Source organism: Chiloscyllium plagiosum, unplaced genomic scaffold (assembly GCF_037043375.1).
Source record: "Chiloscyllium plagiosum isolate Xiang-an unplaced genomic scaffold, Cpla_swu_hap1 HiC_scaffold_37, whole genome shotgun sequence".
Taxonomy (NCBI): domain Eukaryota; kingdom Metazoa; phylum Chordata; class Chondrichthyes; order Orectolobiformes; family Hemiscylliidae; genus Chiloscyllium; species Chiloscyllium plagiosum.
Window position 1 is genome coordinate 28441346 of NW_028270175.1, and position 20546 is coordinate 28461891.

Sequence of the window (20546 nt, forward strand, 5' to 3'; positions counted from 1 at the left end):
TCCCAGTTCATATATTTCGGCATGACCCAACATTGCTGCTCTTCCCAATTCAAGTGGACACAGCAAGAACATTTCTTTCCTAGGTTGGCTTCACTTAATTTCTGGAGATTATCAAAGAAATCAAATAGGGATCTATTTTGTTTTTAAGTAGATAGCCTTGCTCTTGAACTTCTTTTCAAAATAAAGTAAGATTTTTATTAACCCAAGACCCAATGTTCTTGAATCTAAGCTTGGACTTAACATTTTAACAAATTTGTATTAATGATTTATTTCTGTAAATATCAGATGATCATTGAAACAAACTGCATGAATTAGATTAGATTAGATTACTTACAGTGTGGAAACAGGCCCTTCGGCCCAACAAGTCCACACCGACCCTCCGAAGAGCAACCCACCTAGACCCATTCCCTACATTTACCCTTTCACCTAACACTACAGGCAATTTAGCATGGCCAATTCACCTAACCTGCACATATTTGGACTGTGGGAGGAAACTGGAGCACCATTTCTTCTGCAAACAACATAAATGGAAAATTGTTTTGAAAATTTCAACAGGAAATCCTGAGAATTTAGAACACAGGTACAGAAGTAGAGTCCTCAAGCCTGCTTAGTCATTCATGGCCAATTTGTGGCCAACTCCATATACTTGATTTCGTCCCTGCTTAATATTTAACAATTTCAAATTTAAAAAATCGATAATTAACCCAGCATCAGCTACAATTGGCGAGACACTTCTAAGCTTCAAACACCCTTTTGGAGTAGAACTGTTTTCAAACACTACCGAAAGACAACACTCTAATTTTGGGCTCTAGATTAGAGTGGTGCTGAAAAAGCACAGCAGGTCAGGCAGCATCCGAGAAGCAGGAAAATCGACATTTCGGGCAAAAAGCCCTATATATGTTTATCAGGCAGAGGTAAGTATACACATTTGGAGAGAGGTGAAAATGGCCATCAACCACTGGATTTGAACAATTTGGATCTCTACCACTAACAATATTTACCTCCTCCCCGCATTAGAATCCAAAGGGTGATTTTAATGCTAACCTTAGAAAATAAATAATACTATTATTGTCATTAGGTTAATCTCTTCCTGCTCAAAACACTCCCTGTTTATTCCTTCCATCATAAATTTTACCCATATTTATAACAGAATTTATCTATGTAAAAGCATACAGAGCATCATAACATCAGCTGTTTATAAAGCCGTACTTACTGAAATAAGCCCAAAGCGGAGGACCAAAGAACATTTGTATATCCTGATTTTCCCACAGTCTATAATGCCATTTGTATTTGAGTGATGACTCTAATAAGATTACACAAAAATCTCTACAGAAACAAAAGTCTGAAAACTTTAAGTGTGACAAAGTATACGAGAAATATAATATATGACATTTCCTCATCAGATAGATCATAGGCTCTTAATGTTTCCAGGTTTAAGACTGCATTGGAATAATGCATCCAAATGGTTTCCTGGTGGCCACACAGATGTCCATTCAAATCTGTCATACCCCAAAACCTTACATTTTGAATCATTCTCTGCTACCAATATTAAATACTAAAGATAACTGTCTAAACCAAAATTGTAGTGAGATCTTTATTTCAATTCACCACCTTCCATTAAAGGCCCCACCACTGATTACTAAATCTCCACATCTATATACTCAATTCAAACTCAATTAACCCTGTCTAAATACATTCCATTATCTGGGGCTCTTGTGGTGCAGCAGCAGTGTCCCTACCTCTCAGCAGAGGGCCTGGGTTCAAGAACCACTTTAACAGACTGATTAAATTCCATCACATTTCCTCATCCCATTCAGTCTCAGGCATTCCTTCAGACCACTATAGAAAAAGAACACCTTACACCATATCCTAGTAATGGAGTCACCACAAAGAATGAGAATAATTTTGACTTATCGTCACAAACTTGTCTGGTGATCCAGTCTTTGCTTCACATCTAAACTTGAAATGTTGTAACTATGTTGCCTTCACTTTTTTTTAATCCATACATCATGATCATTCCATTACATTAACCAATAGAAGACACAATGACAAATGAAATGTGTGACAGTCAACATCATCTCTCAGAGGGTAAAAACAAGGTTTGCAGATGCTGGAAACCAGAGTCTAGATTAGAGTGGTGCTGGAAAAGCACAACAGGTCAGGCAGCATTCGAGGAGCAGGAAAATCGATGTTTCGGGCAAAAGCTCTTAATAAAACGAAGGACAACCTAACCTAACTTCTTCAAGGCAGGCCCCACCTCCACCCTCCCTCTCATTTATCTCTCCCCACCCCCACACCCTCTCATTTCTGTCTCCACCCTGCAGGCTCCCTGCCTCTATGCCTGATGAAGGGCTTTTGCCCGAAACATCGATTTTCCTGCTCCTCGGATGCTGCCTGACCTGCTGTACTTTTCCAGCACCACTCTAATCTAATCTCTGGTTTCCAGCATCTGCAGTCCTTGTTTTTACCGAGTTGATTTTAACCCTACTGCGAATCCTCTTGCAAGGATGCCTGCCTTGAAGAAGTTTTCTTCCTCTCTCTACAAAAATCTCAGTGAGTCTCTCTCTCACTGCAACCCCCAGGTCATCTCCTCTGCCCTGAAGCTCTTCAACCATGTCCTGAAACAGACTCGCTCATCAATGTGGATTTCACCAGTTTCCTCATTTCCCCTTCCCCCACCTCAGCCCAGTTCCAGCCTTCTAGCCCTTATGACCCTCCTCTCTGACCTATCATCTCCATCCCCACCCCCATTCACCTATTGTAGTCTATGCTACTCTCTCCCCACCCCCACCCCCCTCTCATTTATCTCTCCACCCTGCAAGCTCCCTGCCTCTATTCCTGATGAAGGGCTTTTGCCCGAAACGTCGATTTTCCTGCTCCTCGGATGCTGCCTGACCTGCAGTACTTTTCCAGCACCACTATGATCTCTCAGAGGTTTGAAGTGACATTGTAAACACAACAGTAGAAACTGAACGGTTTACTATGAAAATCGCACATCACTTCTCGGTAAATAAGGGAGATCTGCCATGCCTAAATCAGTTAGGGAGTTGGTTAGTGATAAAAAGGGATGCCAACAGAGTGAACTCCATTCCAATACCGGCTGAAGTTACGATAATGGACTCTACTCTTCAAACTTTCCCCCTTCCTGAGGCATGGTGACTCTCAGATTAAAAACCAATATCAATCATCTCTCTTTAAAGAGATAGAAAACCTTTGGTTCAGTAGGACAATGGCAAGTTTACCTTCAACACCGGTACACTTTATAAGATTAAAAAAATCTACAAAACAACATCCCATTTCCTTAACAACTTGCATAACCAACTGTTAGGTATTTAATCATTTCTTCTAAATATCACATGTTTGCACAGACGTACAGACTTCTGTTTCAACTCATAACTCTAGTTTTATTTCTAAAATTGTATACAATTTGCCAATATTTCCTCATTGCTGTACTTTTCAAACTTTACAGTAGTTTTGTATGATCATGCTAAACCAACAAAACAAAACTCAGCTCTCTGAACACAGCAGTTGCCTTGTAATGTCAATGAATAAAGGAATAATGCATAGATAGCCGAGGTACTGTATCTTTACCAATGAGGCTCTAAAAACAGCAACTTAATTATTCACAATCAATCACTTAGCTCATTCTCCCTCAACCTCACACAGGAGCTTTCCATGTCCGAGAAAACAGTTAATGCTGTTTCCACAAGAAATTTGATTATTTAAATTGGTGTGACTTGTGATGTCATAAAGCCGTTTCAACGGATTCCCTTACCCAAACATATTCATTAAAGAAATCTGAAACAAACCAACACAATGCAGCATGACAGTTTTGTCAGAGAAAACTGTCAGACCTTGAATTTGAATTGGCCTTTCAGACAATTATGAATTTAACCCTTTCTAAAGTAATGTATGGACAATGCTACTCAGTATCATCCATGTGGTTTTGATAGAAGAAAATTCTATATGACAATTAGAAGCTTTTTGAAGATGCAACTTGTACACTAGGCAAATGTAATCCAGCAGATAGAGTATGGTTAGATTTCCAAAAAAGCATGCAATAAAGGTGACATGTCAAATAATTCTGATACACAAGACAAGGGCTCACAGAGTGGAGTGTGATGATATTAGCATGAATAGAGAATGTCAATGGACAGGAAGTAAAAGGAAGTAAATTTTCAGGCTGGAAGTCTGTAACTAGTGGAGTGCCACAAGGATTGGTGCTACAGCCTATATTAATGACATATAAAAAGAGACCAAGAGTAATATACCTACATTTGCTGACAATGAAACCTAAATGGGAACACAGCCATGGAGGAGGACACAAGGACGCTGCAAAGAAATATAAACAGATTTAACTGAATGGGCAACAAGGTGGTGGATGAAGTAACAAAATGGGAAATTGTGAAATTCTTCATTTTGGTCATCAGATTGAAAAAAAAGGAAACTTTTGTTTTAAAAGACATGAAGTATGTAAATGTTGGCATTCAAAGATTTGGGCATACACATAGAGGACACTACAAAGTTAGCAGGAAAACACAAAGCAATGGAAAAGGCAAATTATAAATTGGTCTATCATTAGGGGAGTAGAATGCAAAATTAAAGAAGCTTTGTTACAATTATAGAGTTTTGCTGTGACCACATCTGAAACAGAGTTCACAGTTTCAATTTTCATATTTAAAAAGGAAGAATACGGTGGAGCAGGGACTCCATGACATACTCCTGTTCCCATTTCTTATGATATATTCATAGAAAAACAAGGGTTAGATTAGATTACTTACAGTGTGGAAACAGGCCCTTCGACCCAACAAGTCCACACCGACCCGCCGAAGCGCAACCCACCCATACCCCTACATTTACCCCTTTAACCTAACACTACGGGCAATTTAGCATGGCCAATTCACCTGACCCGCACATCTTTGGACTGTGGGAGGAAACCGGAGCACCCGGAGGAAACTCACACAGACACGGGGAGAATGTGCAAACTCCACACAGTCAGTCGCATGAGTCGGGAATTGAACCCGGGTCTCTGGCGCTGTGAGGCAGCAGTGCTAACCACTGTGCCACGTGCTGCACACTGTTTTGTCTGGTTTATCACTAACACATGCAAACAAATTCAAACAGTTAGTCATCTCATTGATATGTGACATATTCAAGTTTGTAAAACAGCTGCCCATCATTGCATTGTAACGAAACTCAATCTAGGTAAACTGTTTGGAATTATTTTTGAGGGATCTTTTTTGAAAAAAGTAGACTAAGTCCTCCCTCACTATTCCCCTGATCTAAAGAATGAAAAAATTATGAAACTAACACCATCACTGCCAACTACTGAACTCCACTATCTAGGCCAATAGGTTGGAGACAGAGAAGGGTTAATGGCACAACTTACAGAAAATTAAACCCACTTACTCAAAACAGCAATAGACCGTACATGCAATACACTACAATAAACAGGTTATTTAAACAGAACAATTTGTATTCCCATTTCCAATTTGAGTTGACTAAACATTTCAAGCAAAACTGATAAGCAAAACTACAAAGTCTTACTGTGAAAGCAGTTATATATACACCATCAAGATGAAAACAATAGATGATAGCTACAAATGTTGAATTTTATGTATAAAAATCAATTTACATCATTTACTGATTGAGCAGGAACTTACCTAATAAGTTGCATTCAAACAGAGGAATAGCCGTGTCACTATAAGCAGTGGGCTACTATACCAAAAAGGAGTTCTCAATAACATTACCTTATGGTGAATTAGTAAGGGCATGACTTTTTAGAAATAACACGCAATCTTTGCTTTCTGATCTTTGTTTGGTTTAAGCGTGGGGGGGATTTTCCCAAGCAAATGCATTTTCTCTTAATATAGAGCATATAAAGAAAAAACACAAACTAAACAAATGCTCCAGTAAGAAAACACAAACTACAAACAACCTAATGAAAGCATTTAAAAATTAACAGCAATAGAATCTGTACTTCGAACTAGCAAAATGAACTGTGAATAATATGGTACATCATGCACTACCCAAATGATTTACGGTGGCACAGTGGTTAGCACTGCTGCCTCACAGCGCCAGAGACCTGGGTTCAATTCCCGCCTCAGGCGACTGACTGCGTGGAGTTTGCACATTCTCCCCGTCTCTGCGTGGGTTTCCTCCGGGTGCTCCGGTTTCCTTCCACAGTCCAAAGATGTGCGGGTCAGGTGAATTGGCCATGCTAAATTGCCCATAGTGTTAGGTAAGGTGTAAATGTAGGGGTATGGGTGGGTTGGGCTTCGGCGGGTCGGTGTGGACTTGTTGGGCCGAAGGGCCTGTTTCCACACTGTAATCTAATCTAATCTAATCTAATCTAATAGTACATCTTTATCTGCAGCAATTCTGCTTTCTGTTAAATCCGATGAATTGCTTCAAGCTAGTAAGCATTACAATTGAACATGAATGAACGTCATATGCACGTTTTGCTTGGTCCTTCTAAGAAGCATCACAGAGCCAAAGAGCTGTACAGCATGGAAACAAACCCTTCGGTCTAACTTGTCCACGAGGACCAGATATCTGAAATTAATCTAGTCCCATTTATTAGCATTTAGCCTGTATCCCTCTAAACTCTTCCTATTTATATATCCATCTAGATGCTTTTTAAACGTTGTTATTGTACTATCTTCCACCACATCTTCTGGCAGCTCATTCCATTCATGCACCACCCACTGCATGAAAACATTCTCCCTTCGGTCCATTTTAAATCTTTCCTCCATCTTAAACCTATGCCCTCTAGCTTTGTACACTTCCACCCCAAGGAAAAGACTCGGCGATTCACCCTATCCACGCCCCTCACTATTTTGTACACCTCTATAATGGACACCCTGCAGCCTCCGACTCTCCGGGTAAATAGCCTCAGCCTATTCGACCTCTCTCTATAGCTCAAACCCTCCAATCCTGGCAACATCCTTATAAATCTTTTCAAACCCCTTCAAATTTCACAACATGCTTCCTGTACAAGGGAAACCAGAATTGCACACAGTATTGCAATAGTGGCCTAACCCATGTCCTGTACAGTTGCAGCATGACCTCCCAACTCCTATACTCAATGTACTGACCAAAGGCAAGCATATGAAATCACCTTCTTCACTATTTTTATCTACTTGCAACTCCACTTTCAAGGAACTATCATCCTGCACTCCAAGGTTTCTTTGTTCAGCAACACTCCCAGGACCTTACCATAAAGTGTATAATTCCTGCCCTAATTTGCCTTTCCAAAATGCAGCACCTCACACTTATCGAAGTTAAACTCTATCTGCCACTCCTCAGTCCTTTGCCCCATCTCGTCAAGTCCCAATCTACTCTGAAAAACGCCTTCTTCACTGTCCACTGAACCTCCAATTTTGGCGTCATTTGCAAACTTACTAACTATACCTCCTATGTTCACATCCAAATCATTTATAGAAGTGACAGAAAGCAGTGGACCAGCACCGATCCATGCGGCACTCCACTGGTCCCAGGCCTCCAGTCTGAAAAGCAATCATCCTCTGTCTTCTACCTTTCAGCCTGTTCTGTTGCCAAATGGGTAGTTCTCCATGCATTCCATGTGATCTAACCTTGCTAACCAGGCTACTAAGAGGAACCCTGTTGAATGCCTTACTGAAGTCCATATAGATCACGTCCACCACTCTTCCTTCAGAAATCCGCTTTGTTACTTCTTCAAAGAAAACGCAATCAAGTTAGTAAGACACTATTTCCCATGCACAAAGCCATGCTGACTATCCCTAATCAGTCCTTGCCTTTCCAAATACATGTGAATCCTGTCCCTCAGGTTCCCCTCCGAAAAGTTGCCCTCCACTGATGTCAGGCTCACTGGCCTATAGTTCCCTGGCTTTTCCCTATCACCTTTCTTAAATAGTGGCATCACATTAACCAAAGTTTTCCAGCATCTCATCTGTGGCTATCGACGATACATAGATCTCAGAAAGGTGCCCAACAATCACTTCCCTAGCTTCCCACAGAATTCTAGGATTCACCTGATCAGGTCCCGGAGATTAATCCAGCTTTAGCATTTTTAGGACTTCCATTACGTTCTCCTCTGTAATATGGACATTTTTCAAGATGTCACTATTTATTTCCCCAAGTTCGCTAGCTTCCATATTCTTCTCCACAGTAAACACTGATGCAAAATAATCGCCTCGGATCTCCCAAGGCTCCACACATAGGTAGCCTTGCTGATCTTTAAGGGATCCAATTCTCTCCATAGATACTCTCTTGTCCTTAAATATATTTGTAGAACCCCTTTGGATTCTCCTTAATCCTATTTGCCAAAGGTAGCTCATGTCCCCTTTTTGCCCTTCAGATTTCCCTCAAGTATACTGCTACTGCCTTTATACGCTAAGGATTCACTCAATCCCTGCAGTCTATACCTCCTTTTCCTTGACCAAAACCTCAATTTCACTAGTCATCAGCATTCCCTACACCTCCCAGGCTCGCCTTTCACCCTAACAGGAACATAATGTATCTGGACTCTCACCATCTCATTTTTGAAAGCTTGCATTTTCCAGTTCTTTAACTGCGAACATCTGCTGCCAATCAACTTTTGAAAGTTTTTGCCTAATACTGGCAAAATTGGCCTTCCTCCAACTTAGAACTTCAACTTTTAGATCCGGTCTATCCTTTTCCATCACTATTTTAAAACTAATAGAATTATGATCACTGGCCTCACAGTCCTACTGAAACTTCAGTCACCTGCTCTATCTTATTTCTTTAGAGTAGGTCAAATTTTGCTCCTTCTGTAGCAGGTCCTCCCACATATTGAATCAAAAAATGTTCTTATACACACAAATTTCTCTCCATCCATTATGGTAGTCCCAGTCTATGTTTGGAAGGTTAAAATCCCCTACCATTAGTACTCTATTGTTCTTACAGATATGTGAGGTCTCCTTACAAATTTGTTTCTCAATTTTCCATTGACTGTGTTTTGGGGGGGGGGGTTCTTAGTACAATTTCAATAAAGGTAATTATCCCTTTGTTATTTCTTAGTTCCACTCAAACCTTCCCTGGACATTCTCCCAGGAATATCCTAAGTACAGCTGTAATGTTATACTTAATTAAAATGCCCCTCTTACCCCTCTTTCTATCCTTCCTATAGCACCTTTACCCTTAAATATAAAGCTGCCATTCCTGTCCATCCCTGAGCCATGTCTCTGCAATCACTATGCTGTCCCAGTCCCATGTTCCCAACCATGCAGAGTTCATCTGCCTCACCAGTTAGATATCTAAATGAATTCCCACTATATGCCCTTTTATTTCCATTCATATGAATGATAGTGCTTTCGGCTACGTGGAGAGGTTAATCTGATCAATACACACTGGGGAGCATATTATTCTCACTCTTTTTGAGCACTCTGTTTAATATGTTCATGTGAAACTGTTAAACAGTCCTGAGAGCTTTCTCCACATTCAACCACTTAATTCTTTACTATCTTCACCACCTCTTCCACTATCATCATTATATACACACACATACTTTCCCTGCTTAGCTGAAGGAGGGCCACTGAACTCCAAATGTAAATTTGGCTTTCTCTCCACAGAAGCTGTCAGTCCTGCCAAGTTTCTCCACCAATTTGCTTTTGTTTCTGGTTTAATTTTCATTCCCTTCAGCCCAAGAGGGGTGACTATTCCAGGTAGCAGAGGCCTACAGCTCAAAGTCTCCACTTACATAGGTGACATCACCATTTTCTGCTTGGATCTGCTATCAACCATGAGTACATATGACCAGTTCAAACTGGCCTTGGGAGCCAAATAAATTGAGACAAAAAGAGAGGCCATGCTTCTTTGCAGGTAAAAGCTTGGCCATTAGGTGCAAGGTCCTATCAGTGTTGCTGCACATGACATAGGTCTGTCCTGTTCCCTGAGCCTGTGCTTCAGCAGTCGCCTGAACCACCTTCCACTTCATCTTGTGGTCAAAGATGGACTGAGGCTATAGGGACAACATGTACAAAGCTCTGTCATATGGTTCCCTGTGGAGACTGTCAAAGTCATTTAGAAGAATGTGTCATCATCAGAACTTTCCAACAAGCGCCAAACTATAGCATGTCCGGTGGTGAGAACCAGATGGAGTATTACAGAATGGCACATTCCAAGGGCCCGGACTATGTTCTGAGGGACACGCTAAAGTTTGGGACAGCTGATGCCAAGACGCAGTAAAGAAAGAAGGCTGTCTAGTGTCCACTGCTAAAGCATCACATAGGTCCATTCAGTTGTTAGACCTCTTGCTACCTCAAAATGAATGTAAATAGTGTCCTGCACAAGTAGGAAATGCCTTGCTTGCAACTGCAGAAAAGCCCGAAGGAATGTCAAATTCCAACGTGTTTGTTTTTTTCCCCCTCTGCAAAGACTGTAAGACAGTTTTAGTACCTTTTCTATGTACAATTTTTTTTTACAATTAACATTATTCCTTCAATATATCTTTCATCTATCCAATCCAACCACATACTTTAATCACTAGGAAAAAAAAGACATAGCCTATTAATCCCATTGGAAGTAATCTCTTTGATTAGCAGCTGTATCATCCTTTGACTTGCCATCATAAATGCAATACTTTCACTTGATCTGCATCACAGCCATTGCTGAATTATTTTTGTAGCTTCAATACCCTTCAGATTCTATTCATTTCCCATTCTCAATTTAAGGTGAGAGGGGAAGATTAAAAACAGACCTGAGGGGCAACGTTTTCACAGAGGGTGGCGCATATATGGAACAAACTGCCAGAGGAAGCAGTACAGGCAGGTACAATTACAACATTTAAAAGACATTTGGACAGGTACATGAATAGGAAAGGTTTTAGCTAAACTCAGGCAATTGTGACTAGTTTAATTTGGGAAACCTGGTCAGCATGGACAAGTTGGACTGAAGGGTCTGTTTCCTATATGACTAAGTGCAGCATATCAAATGCAAGTAAAGGAGCTTGGATTAAAGTGCATATGGTGAATCATTGGCAATTTGGTGAGATTATTAATTGTTACAATGCTGTACCCCAAAAATCAAACCCTTCTACCAAACTATGAAAGTTCTTCTCTCATCTCCCATTCCACCATCGACTTTCACCTTAAATATTAAATTAGGCCTGACTTATTTCCACCTAAAACCGGGGAAACCTGCACAACTGATCCTCCACTTCCCTCCTCAATTTAGTCCCACATCAACTCATCTACGCTATGAAGTTTTCCACCTGCTATCTTAATCATGTAATTAACTTTTGACTTTCCAGCCTGTCTTTGGTTCAAAGTTGTCAGTAGTTTTGCCATATTCTTCCATTTCTTTCTTCCACTTGAGACACCATTTATTTTATCCCCTACTAACTCTCACAGAACTTAATCTATACCTTCAATCAAATCAGAAATTAGCAATTCTAACACTCTACCTCACCGTTCTCCACCCTCCATGAATTTCAGCTGATGCAGAACTCATTATTCCATAGCATATTCGCATAACATGCTCAAAAGAATCATTATCCTTTGTATATTCCCACTGTATTGCTCCTCCTGGAAAAACAAGAAACAATCCTTCTTCGTTTCAAGTTTCCCCATGGTTTCACTATCATAATTATACAGTCATAGAGGTATACAACACTGAAACAAACTCTTCGTTCTAACTCGTTCATGAGGACCAGATATCCTAAATTAATCTAGTCCCATTTGCCAGCATTTGGCCCATATCCCTCTAATCCTTTCTAATGATATATCCATCCAGATGCTTTTTAAATGTTGCAGTTATACCATCCTCCACCACTTCCTCTGGCAGCTCACTCCATACATGCAGTACCCTCTGCAATGAAAACGTTGTCCTTAGGTCTATTTTAAATCTTTCCTCCCTCATCTTCAACCTACGTCCACTGGTTATGTACTCCCCCACCCCAAGGAAAAGACCTTGGCAATTCACCCTATCCATGCCCTTCACGATTTTATAAGCCTCTATAAAGGTCACCTCTCAGCCTCTGATGCTCCAAGGAAAATAGCCCCAGCCTATTCAGCCTTTCTCTATAGCTCAAACCCTCCAATCCTGGCAAAATCCTTGTAAATCTATTCTGAACCCTTTCAGATTTCACAACATCCTTCCTGTACTAGGGGAATTGCCCACCATATTCCAATAGTGGCCTAACCAACATTCTGCAACATGACCTCCCAACTCCTATACTCAATTCACTGACCAAAATAAAGGCAAGCATACCAAACACTTTCTTCACTATCTTATCTATCTGTAACTCCACTTTCATGGAATTATAAACATGTACTCTAAGGTCTCTTTGTTCAGCCACATTCCCCAAGATGTTTCCATTAAGTCCTGTCCTGATTTGCCTTTCCATAATGCAGCACTTCACATTTATCTAAATTAAACTCCATTTGCCACTTGATCAGATGGTGCAATGGGTGACAAGATCCTTTTTGAACTGAGATCACCTTCTTTACAGTTCACTATACTTCCAATTTTTAACCGATATTTTTCAGCCACTTATCTTTACAAAAATTCTCTACTTCACATTACAACTTTTATTTCCGAAGTATGAAAGGATTACAGAGCACAGAAAAGACCCTTCAGCCCATCAAATCTGCACCAACCTATCTGCACTAATTCCACATTCTACTACTTGGCCTGTAACCTTGAATAATATTTTATCATATGGCAATTAAGTTTCTTCATGTACTTGAAATGGCTGCAGTTAAGGGAAATTTGACATAGGGTTTGGTCAAACATCACTTTCTCAAATGAAACGTCATACATTGATGCGAAGCTGGTCTTCATTTTTCTCCTGTAACAGTAGACCATGGTCAATGCTTCATTGAAATATTTGTTAATTAGTACCAACAGGATACAAATGCTACAGGAAGGATAGAAAAGGAGGCAAGAGAGGAGAGGGAGTGGCATTTTTGATAAGAGATAGCATTACAGCTGTGCTGAGGGAGGAGATTCCTGGAAATACATCCAGGCAAGTTATTTGGGTGGAACTGAGAAATAAGAAAGGGATCACCTCCTTATTGGGATTGTATTGTAGACCCCCCAGTAGTCAGAGGGAAATTGAGAAACAAACTTGTAAGGAGATCTCAGCTATCTGTAAGAATAATAGGGTAGTTATGGTAGGGGATTTTAACTTTCCAAACATCGACTGGGACTGCCATAGTGTTAAAGGTTTAGATGGAGAGGAATTTCTTAAGTGTGTACAAGACAATTTTCTGATTCAGTATGTGGATGTACCTACTAGAGAAGGTGCAAAACTTGACATACTCTTGGGAAATAAGGCAGGGCAGGTGATTGAGGTGTCAGTGAGAGAGCACTTTGGGGCCAGCAACCACAATTCTATTCGTTTTAAAATATTGATGGAAAAGGAGAGACCAGATCGAAAAGTTGAAGTTCTAAATTGGAGAAAGGCCAATTTTGACGGTATTAGGCAAGAACTTTCGAAAGCTGATTGGAGGCAGATGTTCACAGGTAAAGGGACAGCTGGAAAATGGGAAGCCTTCAGAAATGAGATAACAAGAATCCAGAGAAAGTATATTCCTGTCAGGGTGAAAGGGAAGGCTGGTAGCTATAGGGAATGCTGAATGACTAAAGAAATTGAGGGTTTGGTTAAGAAAAAGAAGGAAGCATATGTCAGGTATAGACAGGATAGATCGAGTGAATCCTTAGAATAGTATCAAGAAAGTAGAAGTATACTTAAGAGGGAAATCAGGAGGGCAAAACAGGGACATGAGATAGCTTTGGCAAATAGAATTTAGGAGAATCCAAAGAGGTTTTACAAATCTTTTAAGGACAAAAGGGTAACTAGGGAGAGAATAGGGCCCCTCAAAAATCAGCAAGGTGGCCTTTGTGTGGAGCCACAGAAAATGGGGGAGATACTAAATGAATATTTTGCATCAGTATTTACTGTGGAAAAGGATATGGAAGATTTGGACTGTAGGGAAATAGATGGTGACATCTTGCAAAATATCCAGATTACAGAGGAGGAGGTGCTGGGTGTCTTGAAATGGTTAAAGGTAAATCCCCAGGACCTGATCAGGTGTACAGGGAAGCTAGAGAAGTGATTGCTGGGCCTCTTGCTGAGATACTTGTATCATCGATAGTCATAGGTGAGATGCCGGAAGACTGGAGGTTGGCAAACATGGTGCCACTTTTTAAGAAGAGCGGTAAAGACAAGCCAGGGAATTATAGACCGGTGAGCATGACCTCGGTGGTGGGCAAGTTGTTGGAGGGAATCCTGAGGGACAGGATGTACGTGTATTTGGAAAGGCACGGACTGATTAGGGATAGTCAACATGGCTTTGTGCGTGGGAAATCATGTCTCACAAACTTGATTGAATTTTTTGAAGAAGTAACAAAGAAGATTGATGAGGGCAGAGCAGTAGATGTGATCTATATGGACTTCAGTAAGGCGTTCGACAAGGTCCCCCATGGGAGACTGATTAGCAAGGTTAGATCTCATGGAATACAATGAGAACTAGCCATTTGGACACAAAACTGGCTCAAAGTTGGAAGACAGAGAGTGGTGGTGGAGGGTTATTTTTCAGACTGGAGGCCTGTGACCAGTGGAGTGCCACAAGGATCGGTGCTGGGCCCTCTACTTTTTGTCATTTACATAAATGATTTGGATGTGAGCATAAGAGGTACAGTTAGTAAGTTTGCAGATGACACCAAAATTGGAGGTGTAGTGGACAGCGAAGAGGGTTACCTCAGATTACAACAGGAGCTGGACCAGATGGGCCAATGGGCTGAGAAGTGGCAGATAGAGTTTAATTCAGATAAATGCGAGGTGCTGCATTTTGGGAAAGCAAATCTTAGCAGGACTTATACACTTAATGGTAAGGTCCTAGGGAGTGTTGCTGAACAAAGAGACCTTGAAGTGCAGATTCATAGCTCCTTGAAAGTGGAGTCGCAGGTAGATAGGATAGTGAAGAAGGCGTTTGGTATGCTTTCCTTTATTGGTCAGAGTATTGAGTACAGGAGACCTCCCAACTCCATGTTGCAGCTATACAGGACATTGATTAGGCCACTGTCTGAATATTGCGTGCAATTCTGGTCTCCTTCCCAACGGAAAGATGTTGTGAAACTTGAAAGGGTTCAGAAAAGTTTTACAAGGATGTTGCCAGGGTTGGAGGATCTGAGCTACAGGGAGAGGGTGAACAGGCTGGGGCTGTTTTCCCTGGAGCGTCAGAGGTTGAGGGGTGACCTTAGAGAGGTTTACAAAATTATGAAGGGCATGGATAGGATAAATAGACAAAGTCTTTTCCCTGGTGTCAGGGAGTCCAGAACTAGAAGGCATGGTTTTAGGGCGAGAGGGGAAAGATATAAAAGAGACCTAAGGGGCAACTTTTTCATGCAGAGGGTGGTACATGGAATGAGCTGCCAGACGATGTGGTGGAGGCTGGTACAATTGCGACATTTAAGAGGCATTTAGATGGGTATATGAATAGAAAGGGTTTGGAGGGATATGGGCCGGTGATTAGTCATTCTTCCTTCCATCTATGAGAAAATTAAGACAGCATAATTTTCTACACCAGCTCACTCTCTCTTGGTGTAAAAAGATATTTTTCCAAACATTGCTCCATTTCACATGGTACAGAAAAACTCTATACTTTAATGCAGGTGTGTTTAAATTACAGACTGTAAACTACATATATTCTACAGAGCTTGACAATCTAACCGAAGCTCAGAGAATCTATTTATATTCACACTCAATACTCACTTGTTTCTCTCATTTGAATTTCATAAAACTAAAAAGGTTTTCAAGCTTTTCCTTATTGATAGATAAGCTCCCCAAACTAAACAAGATCAATTAGCATCGGCTGACTGAAATATGTACACAATTGATGGACACAGTCAAAGGGTCAGCTATGGCACAAATACATAAAACCTAACAGCGCAGTACAGGCCCTTCAGCCTTCGAAATTGTGCTGACCTGTGGAACCAATCTGAAGTATGTCTGATCTACACTATTCCATTCTCATCCATATGCCTATCCAATGACCATTTAAGTGCCCTAAAGTTGGCAAATCTATTACTGTTACAGGCAGTGCGCTCCACACCCCTACTACTCTGAGATCTCAGAGATCTGTCCTATATCTATTACCCCTCAGTATAAAGCTATGTCCCCTCATGCTGGCAATTGCCATCTGAGGAAAAAGGCTCTCTCTGTCCAGCCTACCGAACCCTCTGATTATATATCTCAATTAAGTTACCTCTCAACCTTCTTCTCACGAAAAACAGCCTCAAGTCCCTCAACCTTTCCTTATAAGACCTTCCTTCCATACCAGGCAACATCCTAGTAATTCTCCTCTGAACTCTTTCCAAAGCTTACACATCCTTCCCATAATTTGGTGACCAAAACTGTGCGCAATACTCCAAAACGTGGACGCACCAGAGTTTTGTACAGCTGCAGCATGATCTATGTCATGGTTCCAAAACTCAATCCCTCTACCAATAAAAGCTAATATACTATATGCCTTCTTAACAACCCTATCAACCTGGGTGGCAACTTTCAAGGATCTATGTATCTGGACACAGATCCCTCTGCTCATCCACACTACCAAGAATCATACCATTAGCCCAGTGCTCTGCATGCCTGTTGTTACTCCTTCCAAAGTGAAACACCTCAACTTCTGCCGCATTAAACTCCATTTGCCACCTCTCAACTCAGCTCTGCAGCTTATCTTTGTCGCTCTGTAACCCACAACATCCATCGTCAATATCCACAACTCTCCCAACCTTAGTGTCATCCGTAAATTTACTAACCCATCCTTCTATGCCCTCATCCAGGTCATTTATATAAATGACAAACAACAATGGACCAAAAACAGATCTTTGAGGTACATCACTAGTAACTGAACTCTAAGATGAAGAATATTTCCTATCAACCACCACTCTCTGACTTCTTTCATCTCTGACTTCTGATCCAAACCGATAAATCACCCTTAATCCCATGCCACTGTATTTTGTGCAATAGCCTACCATGGGGAGCCTTATCAAACACCTTAATGAAATCATATACACCACATCAACGCTTTCCCTCTTCCACCTGTTTGGTTAGGGTGGCATGGTGGCTCAGTGGTTAGCACTCAAGCCTTACAGCGCCAGGGACCCAGGTTCGATTCCATGCTTGGGTGACCATCTGTGTGGAGTTTGCACATTCTCTCCACATCTGCATGGGTTTCCTCTGGGTGCTCTGGTTTCTTCCCACAATCCAAAGATGTGCAGGTCAGGTGAATTGGCCATGCTAAATTGCCCCATAGTGTTAGGTGCATTAGTAAATGCAGGGTCGGGGAATGGATCTGGGTGGGTGACTCTTCAGAGGTTTGGTGTGGATTAGTGGTGCTGGAAAAGCACAGCAGTTCAGGCAGCATCCGATGAGCAGTAAAATCGATGTTTTGAGCAAAAGCCCTTCATTAGGAAAACCTAGAGGTTTGATGTGGACTTGTTGGACTGAAGGGCCTGTTTCCATACTGTAGGGAATCTAATCTGGGCTTGGAATCATTAAGCTCTGGATACAATCCCACTTTATGGCTTGAGCTTACAAATACAAAAACCTGGGCATGGTCAAATAAATCTTACATTAGCTGGGATCAACGGTAGCATTCTGACATTTGAGTCAAAAGATTGGATTCAAGTTCCACTCCAGGCCTTGAACAAATAATCTAGACTAAACTAGAACAGAGGGACTGTGTGATACATCATGAGGCCCCATCTGTTTTTTCAAATAAAAAAAATCATAAAAATTCCCTTGGTACTGTAGGAAGAGCTGTTTATCTTAGTCCCTAGCCTAACAAAAAAAAACAGAGGCAGAAGTTGCTGGAAAAGCTCAGCAGGTCTGCCAGCATCTGATTTCCAGCATCCACATTTCTTTCAGTTTCTATTTAACAAAAACAGAGTTCAGACCCAGCAGACAGAGAGAAACTGTTCACATATGTGAAGGGTTCAAGAACAAGGGGAGCATAGATTTAAAGTAACTGATTATAAAAAAATTAAAGGCAACATGACATAATACTTTCTCATGCCAAATAACCTCATCCCGCACTCTAACAATTCTGTTTTTCTGAGGTTAACTGGTCATTGATCTCATTGGTGTAGGTTCTTACTATGTTCTGTGGATGCCATGTTTCACTACATAACAAGGGTAACTGTACTAGCTTCTAAGGCACAGATGTTACACTGCTAATAATCCCAAATGTTAAAGAAAACACTTGATTCACTGAAAGTCAGCCTTAGAAAGACTTGGTTTAACAGGGAATTCTTGGCAAATCCCATAAAGAATACTGTAAGGTTACTTTAAGGGTTGCCAACAGCTGAGCAAGGCCCACACAGAGTCAGTGTCACTAAAAGCTGCTAAACACATGAAAACAGCTTTAGTTTATAACATTTGTCCTTCCAAGCCAGGGTCATGCTTAAGGAGAGGACTAGATATCAGTAGTTCAATGTACTAGTGTGGTAATGAAAAGAACAACTTGAAGTTGTGAATCAAGAGAATGAGAATAAAGAGTAACCTCACAGCATTAAAGTATATTAGCTTGAGAGTTTTTAAATAGTACATGGATTTAAATGTGTTAAAACACTGGCATGATCCAAGATAATAATAGTGTATAATACACTTTCCTGTTATATTTAAAGATACAGATTAAAGGACTTCAAATATTGTCTCGAAGACAATGGCCCTTTGACACAAGTCCATTATTTTGTGGGAAGAGCTGCCAAAAATCAACTGCTTTCCTTGCACAATTTATACACAACTCCTTATGTTTCACAACCTTTAAAGAGAATAGTTTTCTTTGTGACTTACAAAAACAGGGATATTACAAGGAAGGTATTTGTTGATAGGCTAATGCAACAAGTGAAGGTGCAAGTGCGATTAGATTAACTGTCCTGTGGAAAAGCTGACCTAACAGCTTCCAATCCCATTATTACATTTTTACATTTGCCTGCTACTACCTTGATAATTTCGTTCTTCCTCTCCTGAAAGGTTTAAGGTTTCATGGACACCAGTTACCTTACAATAACCCATACAGTTTACTATTCTGAATATATTAAGTAAGTTAAAAATCACAAGATCAGGTTATAGTCCAACAGGTTTATTTGGAATCATTAGCTTTCGGAGCGCTGCTTCTTCATCAGGTGGTTGAGGTGAATTTGTACTTGGAGAATTATATTTTAATTTTGCTCAAAAGCTGCATAAATCCATGCAAGATTCTGTAATTTCCACTTTAGAAATAGAATCAGTCTTACCTAATATTGGGATACAGACAGACTTTAACTTCATACCTAATGCATTATCTGAGCTGAGAAGACATATTGTTAAAAGCTGTCTTGAGAATGTAGCTTTAAAAAGTTCTGGGATTTACAAACGAAGGAACAGAAACTCACATGGTCATTCTAGAAGATAAAAGACTTAAGCTAAATTTGTTTAATATTACATTCCATGACACTACAATCCTGTTGCTATAAAGTCTGTGTCTTCTGATTCTGCTCCACAACCACATGAAAAAGAAGCAGCGCTTCAAAAGCTAATGATTCCAAATAAACCTGTTGGACCATAACCTGGTGTTGTGTGGTTTTTAAACTTTATCCACCCCAGTCCAACACCAGCCTCCAAATCATGACTATATTAAGTAAGACTGATAAGCTTTTCAAAAATAAAAGGAATGTTAGCGAAGACTAAGACAAGATTGAGTCTGTCCGTGCCAAACATCTGACGTCCCCAATATCCTTTTGATTTTTCCCCTCCATAGGGCAAGCGCAAGGTGATCATTGTAGCTGTCCTACAAGTTAATGTTCTTCTGGTGCAGAACATACATTTTGTAGAAACATAACTATTAAATACTGCTAACATAAGCCACTTAGATGTGCAATTGAAACACAACACATCCAAAAATACACCAGGTAATTCCAGTAAGTCATATATCCAATTAAGTGACAATGGCAAATCTATGAAGTGCACAATAAAAATGCAAGATAAACTTGTCAGATAGGCATTTCTTATCAAATCAACAAGATAGGAATTTCTCAACTAGTATTATATTTTAAACTTTTTTTGCTAAACAATCAGTTCAATTTTTTTTTAGAAAACCAATTCAAAGCATTCCTCAAAATTACCTACAAACTCACAACAAATTTTGAAATAGAATTTTGGACCCAGATAAATCAACTGCAAACCATTTCTTAAACAAATGGGGTAGAAGTCAGAAAATAATTGAATACTGGATAATCCATTAGCTGTTGAGTAATTTGCATTTGCAGATGTTTATTGATATTACACACTGTCGGATATACAGCACAGAAAGTGGCCATTCAACCTAACTAATGATTACGTACCATTCAAGTTTTAAAAAACTAAATCCATTACAATAACCCTCCATTCCCTTCACCTTCATTCTTTCATTCTCCCCCCTTCCCCTTAAATGCATTTATACTAACTGCTTCAACCATTACTGATTTTTACAACTGATTTTGTCTAAATTCTCTATTGGATTTCTCAGGGGTTAACTTACAGCAATGGCTCCTTGATGACTATGAAGTTGCTTAAA

The 20546-nt window shown here is 40.3% G+C and overlaps 1 protein-coding gene across 2 annotated transcripts in view; it reads right to left on the reverse strand.

Moving 5' to 3' along the window:
* The window catches only part of prdm2a (PR domain containing 2, with ZNF domain a), a 172634-nt gene that overhangs the window by 150967 nt on the left and 1121 nt on the right, over nucleotides 1-20546 (reverse strand). The gene's annotated exons all lie outside the window — the stretch shown is intronic.